Here is a 9,934-nt window from a genome sequence, read left to right on the forward strand (position 1 = left end):
TTTGGCCTTCCCTTTTAACTAAAACAAAAGGGGGAGATGTGGAGAGCAGTAGAGCTGGAGAGGCATTCCCCTTGACAAGATGGCGCCTACATCCGCTGTTGACTCCTGGTAAACAACTGTTTGCTCATGTGCGTAGAGTGAAAAGGCGCCAAGTCATGGCCCATCCCGGGGCGTCACATGGGGTGATGAGCAAACAGCCAATCATGGGCGGACATGCCGCGCTGTGGTGTATATAAGCAGTGCCGATTATTGGCTCGGGGTCTTCCTCTTCATGATGCAATAAATGCTTGCTGCAGAAGGATCCTAGTGTCTGCGTGTCTTCTTGCTGGCGAGACGACTGCGCGGGCTACACATAGTGGAACATGTGCCCCTGTAGCATGATGGGGCATCTTTTGGGCATATTTACAAGAGTGGCCTTGCTGGGTCTTCAAGTAGATCTATTTCCATTTTCTGAGGAACCTCCAGATTGATTTCCAGAGTGGTTGTACCAGATTGCAATCCCACCAGCAATGAAGAAGTGTTCTTCTTTCTCCACATCCTCTCCAACATGTGCAGTCACCTGACATTTCGATCTTAGCCATTCTGATTGGTGTAAGGTAGAATCTCAGGATAGTTTTGATTTGCATTTGTCTGATCACTAGGGACTTTGAACATTTCTTCAGGTGCTTCTCAGTCGAGATTCCTCTGTTGTGAATTCTTGGGTTTTTTTTGACTGGGTTGTTTGGTTTTTTGGTGACTAGCTTCTTGAGTTCTTTATATATTTGGATATTAGCCCTCTATCACATGTGAGGTTAGTGAAGATTTTTTTCCCAATCTGTAGGCTGGCATTTTTTTCCTATTGACAGTGTCCTTTGCCTTACAGAAGCTTTCCAGTTTCATGAGTTCCCATTTATCAATTCTTGATCTTAGAGCATGAGCGACTGAAGTTCTGTTTAGGAAATTTCCCCCTTTGCCAACGAGTTCAAGGCTCTTTCCCACTTTCTCTTCTGTTAGATTCAGTTTATCTTTAATTCTTTCTTTATTTCTTCCCTGACCAATTTGTCATTGAGTAGAGAACTGTTTGGTTTCCAACAAGGTATGTGTGCTTTCTGTAGTTTCTTCTGTTACTGAACAGCCTTAGACCATGGTGATCTGATAGGATACATTGTATTATTTCAATCTTCTTGTATCTGTTGAGGGTTGTTTTTCTCCTTCTTCCTCCTTCTTTCTTCTCCTTCTTCTTTTGACCATGCTCCATTGAGAATATGAGCAACACAAATTGAACAACTATTTCTTCTCCCTTCTCCATTCTCCCTCTTCCCTTTTCTTCCTCTTCTTCCTCCTCCTTTTTCTTTTTGGAGAGGGTGGGCCTAGGAGGACTGAAAAATGAATGTGATCCAGGTTCATGTTGTGAAATTCCCAAATAATCAATAAAAATATTATGGAAAGAGAAAAAAAAATCGACTCTTTCAGAAGACTGGCATTCAATTCCCAACATCCAAATGACAGATAAATCTGTAACACTGAAACTCTCTTCTGGCCTTTACTGCCATTACACTCACAAGATACACATACATATATGCAAGCAAAACACCAATACATATAATATGAAAATAAATCTTTAGAATATGATGTTGGGCATCATTTAACACATAAGCCAAAATTATAGCTATATATGTATCATCTGTGTTCATAAGCTCCCATTTATCTAGTTTTAGAAGATTTTTTTTATGTATTTCAGAGATTAACTCACATCCACTATATAAGTGGGAAATGTTCTTTTAACCTATCCTTTGCTTCTTGATTTGGTTACTATGTTCTCTTTTATGAAAAAGGGATTTATATAAGCTTGTGATGTAGCTCAGTGGCAAAGTACTTACCTAGCATGTGCAAAGTCCAAGATTTGATCCCCTGAAACAAACACCAAATATGCATATATATCTATACATACATATATGCAAATTAAGTAACTATTTTCTAAAATGCTTGAGATCAGAAGTGTTTCAGATTTTAGATCTTACAATATTTATACAAAAATAATGAGATACATTGGATTGAAACCAGATCTAAGTATAATCTTTTTTCATATCCACCTTATATATTCAAAAGTAATTTTGTACAGAAAACAAAGTTCTACGGTGTGAAAATTTCTACTTATAGCATTATATTCACACTGAAGTTTTAGATTCTGAAGCACTGGATATATAAACACATTAACTATATACCTACATGTGTAATTATATCTATGATTTTCATTCTTGCAACTAAACTAAGTCATAGTAAAATTCTCCATATTTACATCATAAATAATTTACCATTTTTTCTTCATGTTATCTTAATTACTATGTTAATTTTTTATACACATGGTACATGGTATATAAAATGTGTCTAAACATATCTTGTCCAAGTTGGTTATCCCAGTACCACAAAAACCACATATTCAAAATCCCATGTGCTTACTTTCAGCAGCACATATATTAAAACTAGAGTTATATGGAGATTAGGATGACCCTTATGTAGAAATGATATGTAAATTTGTGAGACAGTCCATATTTTAACCTCCACACTTGGAGCTTACACACAGACATACACACCCTTGTAAAATAATAAATAAATAAAATACGTATTTTAATTTTTTATTTTTCCCATACCATTAGAATGCTCCCTTTATTAAAATACTAAATTTCCACGTATAATTGGGTGTGCTTCTATATTTTCTATTCTTTTCCACTGGTCAATGTATTACTGTATTGATATCATGTAATTTTAGTTTTAAAAGCTTAAAATGTATAGCAGGGCTAGCCATAGTTACTGCTCTTAATTTTCAGCTTTTTCTTAGCTATTCTAATGCTTGCCTGATCTGAACAATTACTTTTCCAATCTGGTCTAACTATAAAAGAAAAAAAATCTTGATGACATTTTCATTCAGAACATTTATAAAAACTGACATCTTTAAGAATATATATTTATAATAACTTACTTGATTATTTTACATTTATATTTTGAATTAAATGAACCAAATCCAAATAGGCAAAGAATTTGGTATTCCTCCAAGTTAACAAGTGTCCAATAACATGAAAAAGGGCAGTGGTGGTGCTGCCTTTAATCCCAGCACTTGGGAGACAGAGACAGACAGATTTCTGAGTTTGAGGCCAGCCTAGTCTACAAAGTGAATACCAGGACAGCCAGGGCTATACAGAGAAACCTTGTCTCAAAAAACAAACAAACAAACAAACAAAAAGCAAATAAACAAAAAAAAAAGAAGAAAAAAGAAAAGAAAGAAAAAGGGATCAAATTCAATGACTAAGGAAAATACAAATAATATTACAATGAAATATCAAAGCGTAATTGAAAACACAAAATCCATGAAGAAAAACCGGAAGCATCACATTGCTGCTAAGAATGTAAAGTGGTACAAATGCTTTGTTAAAAAATATCATGGTCTTCCTCAAAAACTTCACTAAAAGTTACCATATGACCTAGGAATCCTATTTCTGGTTTAATAATACCTATGAAAATGAAAAACATATTTTCATACAAAAAGAAAAACACCTGAACACAAATGTTCATAGTGGCCTTCCTTGAAAGAGTAATAAATAGGAACAATCAATTATCCATGAAAAAAATTAAATGTGACATATATTTGCCTATACAGTGGGTATTATTCAACAACAAGAACAAAAAATGAAGTACCTCTCATGCTTTGTCATAGAGAAACTTTAGAAACAATATGTTAAGTAAAAGAAGTGAGACATGGAGATCAGAGCTTGATTCTTTTCAAAGGCAAATCCAGAGACACAAGATAAATAGGCGGTTGCTAGAAAATAGAGGAGAGAAAGTAGGAAGTTACTATAATACAAGTGGATACAATGTTCCTTTTAGGGAAACAATTCTCACCCTGTGGGTCATGACCTCTTTGGGGCTCCTATATCATATCCTATGTATCAGATATTTACATTGTGATTCATAACAATAGCAAAATTACAGTTAGGGAGAAGCCACAAAATAATTCTTTGGCTGGAGGTCACTACAACATGAGGAATTATACAAAAGGGTCACTGCCTTAGTAAGGTTAAGAACCACTATTCAGGGGAATCACAAGCAGTCTTGTGGTCTCCTGAATGGTATAATTTAACAGGGGACATTTCATTATTTTTTTTTTTAATTTATCAAAAATAACCACCTCTCCACACCCCTTACTTGACCCACCCTCATTTGGCTTATTTGATGGTTACAACTTGCCAAAGACAGGCTTTTCTTACCTTTCTATTTTAGTTAGGTACCATGGCAATTTTGCTAGCAGTGTTCTGATTCTTTGAAAAAGGTAATTTTTCAATTCTTATTCAACAAATCAGCCCTTGGGATCTAAGACTCAGGGGCAGAAGCTCTAACTTATCTTCAAGGCGCTCTGGATGTATTCCAAGTGTCCTCCACAATACAAATACACCAAGTACTTCACAGCCATCAAGTTCCCCTACTTAAGCAAATACCCTTCAAGCAAACAGAACTTCAGAGCTCCTTACTCTCATATTTCCAGCATTCTTTTAGTTTTCTGACATGCCAATTCCCATTTCTTAGGATATAGCATCCTTGGTTATTTTCTATGTAAAATTTGCTCCAAATTGCAACTTATTATATTTACAAAATAAAGTCCATGTTTACTTTTTAACTTAAAATTAGCTTTGGTGAAATAGGACAAGATTTAAACCCAATATGGTTTACATTAGAGCACCTAAAGGCTCCCTAAAGGGAGTTTTGTTTGTTTGTGTTTTGTTTGTCTTTCACCTAAAGTGATTACAGTACTTATTCAAAAATAAAGCAATATATTATGAAGAGTAAAAGTTTACTTCTAAAAGGGAAAAGGAAAAATAAAATGTGAGAAGTCTAGTTTTACAAGAAATATGGAATAATATCAAAGCTCTTTCTACAACTAAAGCAAGCCTATAAAGCAAGAATACATAAACAGTTCAAAGAAACAATAACTTTGAAACACATTCACAAATCCACAGAAAGTTGGCACATGACAGGAATCACTAGGATGAAAATTAGAGCATTCAACAAATGAATTAACTATATGGGGGGGGGACACTAAACTGGATCCCCGTACCTCACATCACACAAGAAAATAACTATACATAGGTTAAGGCTATAAATATGAAAGAATCTTCTCCCTTTTTGTGGTACTAAAGATGAAACCCACATACACAGCAAGCACTCTACCACTAAGAAATACTCCTAGCTCTGGGTTTTTGAGGCAAGGTTTTGTTACTTGATAGTTTAGGTAGTTTACCTTGAAGTAGCTATCTATGTATGTAGCCTGGTTGTCTTCCTGCTATGATAGCATGCTTCCTAAGTATGATAGGATTTTTCAAAATTAACTTAATTTATTGTATACATGAGGGCACAAGTGCCACTCTGTACTTGTAGAAGTCAAAGGACAACTTTTGGAGAGTTGGTTCTCTCCTTCCATCTTGTTTTAAGGAACATCTTGTTTCAGGCACTATACTCACTCCAGACTAGCTGGCCCATGAGCTACTGGCAGACTTTTCCTTTTATCTCACCACAGAAGTGCTGGGATTATAAACTCATCAGCTACCTCCTTCTGCTCCTTATGTTCCAAGGATCAAAATTCAAGTCATAAGACTTGCAGAACAAGCATTTTCACTCTCCAAACCATCTCCTTGGCCCAAATATCAGTTTTTAATAGACTATTTTCAATTGTAGTTTTAGGTATTACAGAAAATTGGGATACAGACCTTGAAAGATAACATTTTAAAGCTTTCAGCAGAAAACAGAAAACTACATTTTTATAAGATGAAGGAAGGGAAAAATTAAACAATACACTGAAAGTAGAAGCCAAAAAGAAAAAAGTTGACATAGACAGGTATATTAAATATAATGGTATATTCTTCAAAAGTCACTACAAACTAAAAAGACAAGCTATTTACTGAAAAAAACTGCATGTATAACTGATAAATGATTAAGTTCAAAATTAGATAAAGAACTTCTAGAAGAAGAAAAAAAAGACATTCCACAGAACTACATATGATTTAACATTATCAATAATTAAAGAAATATAAATTAAACTTCCCAAAGGGATACTATCTTTTATATGCTAGATCATCAAAAGGAAACTTCCAGGCAATTACAAATGTACAAATTTCTTATGGTAATAAGAATAGTAAGAACACTTACTTATGATGGTATAATTGGTATAAATATCACATAAAATAACTCAGTATTATCTAGCTAAAATAAAGACCCACGGTTCTACTCTTAGATTTTAAAAGCCAAGGAAATTCAGGTACATGGATGTAAAGAATCATGGACTGGAAGAGTATCACAAAAACAGCTTTTAATGGCAAAAAGTTAAAGAAAAAAAACAGATGGCAATGTACCTAAACATCCATCAGCAGGATTATGGGCAAACAGTGGAAAAATCACACAGAGTGATACACAATAATAAAAAGCACATGATCTATACCATATGAATATGGAAGACTATAACAAATATAGTATTGGAATCATAGAGCAGGATGTGATATGTGATAATCCATCACTTAGGAGGCTGAGACAGGAGAATGGCAAGGTTGAGACCAATCTGAGCTACACAATGACACTGTATAAAAATTAAGTCACAGAAATCATACAGTACAATTTATTTTATATTGTACTTCAAAAGAGACAAAACTAAACAATACAATTTTTAGAAACACATAGCCATGTAATAAAATTTAAAGAAAATGAAAAAGTAGAATGCAAAGAACAGCTTTAAATATATTATGTCTTATTTCTTAAGCATATGAGTATTTGTATTCTTTAAATCTATAGATATGTTTAATGTCATTTTGCATATATAAAATAATTTCTTAAATATATATTAACAAGAGTATGAAATATGAAGAAAATTAAAAGTATTCACAATCTTGTCATCCTGGCATAACTACAGTTATTTAAAGGAAGCAATTATACTCAAATGATAGCATCTCTTCCTCTTTTGATTTACTTTCTTACTTTATCAATGTACAAAAGTGTCCCAAAATAAACTGCACATTTTAAAATTTACAGTTAAATAAGCCATATATGAATATTTGGGGGAAATTTTTATTAACATCCAGTAAATTAATATATCTAACATTCCCAAAAGTTACCCAATGCTCCCTTTTAATCCATCCTACTTATAGTCTTGCATTGTATCAATTTAATGTAGTTTTTGTCATGTTATTTACATTTTCTAGAATGTTGTTGGGCTACTGTTTGCATACAGTTTATGTATATTTCATCTTATTATATACTACCAAAATTGGTTTTCAAAACGATTACTGCAAATTAAACTGACACCAGTGAAAGTATCAGAGTTTCACATATTCGATACTTGGTAATTAGACTTTCCCTTTGAAGCACCCTTTCCACAGTCCTAAGTAATACACTCACTAAAGTACTCTTCTGAACTGTACAACAACAACAACAACAACATTTCAAGTGGAGATCACAGTGGAACACATTAGACAGGAATTGTAACCCAAGAGCATTTCCTGTAAATGCATATTAAACCCAAGGCTCTAATTAATGTATGCAGCAATTGTGATTTAGTAAAAACACCTGATTTCCACATAAGACGTCCAGGAGAATCATTAAGACATACCTGAAGAAGTCAAATGACCCAAAAGCAAGTTTAGAGTATCACAGTACTGGACTTCAAGTGAAACACAGTCTGATTCAGTTCCTATTTGTAGCGTAAGTACTAATACCAACTGCTAAAACCAGTATACAAAATGCAGTACTAAAATAACATTATTCACAACTCATAAATAGTGCTGTTCATTATGATCAGCTACTTGTTCTCAGCTTCCAAAATTTGAGAGAAGAAAATGAATTTTAACAAAAAGCTATTCTTTGGTCTTTATAGTCTTTCCAATTTCACAATAAGCTCCCTTCTAATAACCACTGTTGTCACTTCCTAATTTTTCTCAAAATATAGATTCTACACTCACTATTTTTTACTTCCTTATCCTCTATTTACAACTCAAATTAATTCAAGTTTGGCTTCTGCTCTTACTATTTCACTCAAATTATGTATGCTGAAGACAAAGACCTTCTCCACTAGTTACTAAAGTCAATAGGCACTTTATTTCCTGATCCATTTGACTCATGTCATTTGAACATTTCATTAAAGCTCTCTTCTCCTGACTCCTTAAGTTCCACTGTCTTCTAGAATTTCTCTCTTTTTTTTTTTTCTCAAAGCCTCTTCAGTCTTCTTGGTTGTCTGTACCCATCACTTAAATATTTATAAGTTCTATATGGTCTTTCTCTTTTCTGATTCTTTACCTACTTAAACGATCTTCTATACCCTTACACGATTTTTGAGTCTGGCTTCAGAAAAACCTAAAAACCAATAAATCTTGCTGCCAACTAGACAACACTACCAGATAACCTAAAGGAATCTTAATTCGTTTTCTCTCAACCCGAGTTAATTTATTCATTAATAAATTCTATTCAAATAGAACTCTATCAATAATTATAATTCAAATGAACCAAAGTTCAAGACCTAGTTAAATTTTTGTGAAGAATAAAAAGTACTCTCTCCTAGTTATAACGGCAAAATGTTCATTAGCAATCCGTACTGAAAAAAATTACAAAGGAGACGATAAAAAAACAAATTTCCTCTAATCTCAGGCTCAAATACTATTAACTTCCTTCTAGAAATGGTTGAATCAGGTTGAATATTAAGCAGGTAGGAATAATGGGGGATGTTGTAGATTCTGTTACGGTAAAAGAAAATACATCTCTACGGACTGCCTACCTACAATGAGAATCAAAATATTTTAATTACAAAAGCAAAAACTGTACGCTCTTCCTTTAAAATATTCTTAACAAATGTTTGGTTTGGCACCTACCCCACAACTTAACTATTTTATCTCCCTATATCGAAGGAAAATCATAGGAGAGAGAAAGAGAGAGAGACAGAGACAGAGACAGAGACAGAGACAGAGACAGAGACAGAGACAGAGGGAGGGAGGGAGGGAGAGAGGGAAGGAGGGAGAGAGACAGAGGGAGGGAAGGAGAGAGGGAGGGAGAGAGAAGAGCACTGAAGAGGTGGAAATCCTATTGCGAAGTGCAAAAAGAAACCGGAAAGTGGCCCTGGACGTCCTTCCGCGACTTCGCAGGTAAAGCCCCGCGCGCCAGCTGCAGCGTGGCTCGCCTCTCCGGTAGAGGCCGCCGCGCCCACGGGGTTCTCGCCCCCCCCCCGAGCGGGCCGAGGAGGGGTGGGTCGGCGCCCCGGGCGGTCACGGAGGCCACCGGCCCAGCCGCGCTCACCTAGGCCACCGCGATCCCTGACAGACGCTAAGAGTCTCGGAGAGCGAACACTCCACCGCCGCCGCGCCGCAGCCAGCACTCCGCGGGCACACGGCCCCCAGAAGCCCGCCCGGCCGCCCGGCCGCCCGGTCGCCCGCCCGCAGGGGGACACACACCTGCGGCGCCGCGGTCTCGCGCTCCTCCCGGCGTCTCCACTCGGGGCGCTCGAGCGAGCCAGCTAGCCAGCGAGCCAGCCAGCGGCGGGCGCCCTCGCCGCGAGCACCTACCGCCCGGCAAACGCCCCACCGCTTCGCCTAGCTACCTGCAACTGACCGGGCGGTGCTCAGATACTCCCAGCACCTCCGCGGCCACGCCCCTTTCCCCGCCCCCTTGCGCCCCACCCCCTCCGCAGAGTTTCCCGCCTCCAGGACTGTTGGGATCCTCCTAGGGAAGCCCGGCCAGGGCTCTTAAGCTGCTACTCCCCCTCCTCTCAGGCTTCCAAACATCACGGAGAAAACACCCACACTGCACACACACACATACACAGGTGCGCGCACACACCACACACACACACCACATACAGGCGCGCGCGCACACACACCACACATACACCACACACACACACCACACACACAACCACACACACACCACACACACA

The 9,934-nt window shown here is 37.0% G+C and overlaps 1 protein-coding gene across 6 annotated transcripts in view; it reads right to left on the reverse strand.

Annotated features, from left to right (window-relative positions):
- Tc2n (tandem C2 domains, nuclear) overlaps positions 1-9,590 on the reverse strand; it is a 92,708-nt gene extending 83,118 nt beyond the window's left edge. The window contains exons 1-3 of one of the 6 annotated variants that reach the window (XM_031356325.1): positions 8,877-8,962; positions 3,673-3,796; positions 1,860-1,890 (exon numbers count right to left, since the gene is read on the reverse strand). The gene's annotated coding sequence lies outside the window, so the exon portion shown is untranslated. Of the gene's footprint in view, positions 1-1,859; positions 1,891-3,672; positions 3,797-8,876; positions 8,963-9,297; positions 9,423-9,452 lie in introns of those variants that run through there. The other 5 variants (XM_031356329.1, XM_031356324.1, XM_031356327.1 and 2 more) reach the window with 5 other exon arrangements.
- Positions 9,591-9,934: the final 344 nt, after the last annotated feature.

The sequence above is a fragment of the Mastomys coucha genome, unplaced genomic scaffold (assembly GCF_008632895.1).
Source record: "Mastomys coucha isolate ucsf_1 unplaced genomic scaffold, UCSF_Mcou_1 pScaffold6, whole genome shotgun sequence".
Lineage (NCBI taxonomy): Eukaryota > Metazoa > Chordata > Mammalia > Rodentia > Muridae > Mastomys > Mastomys coucha.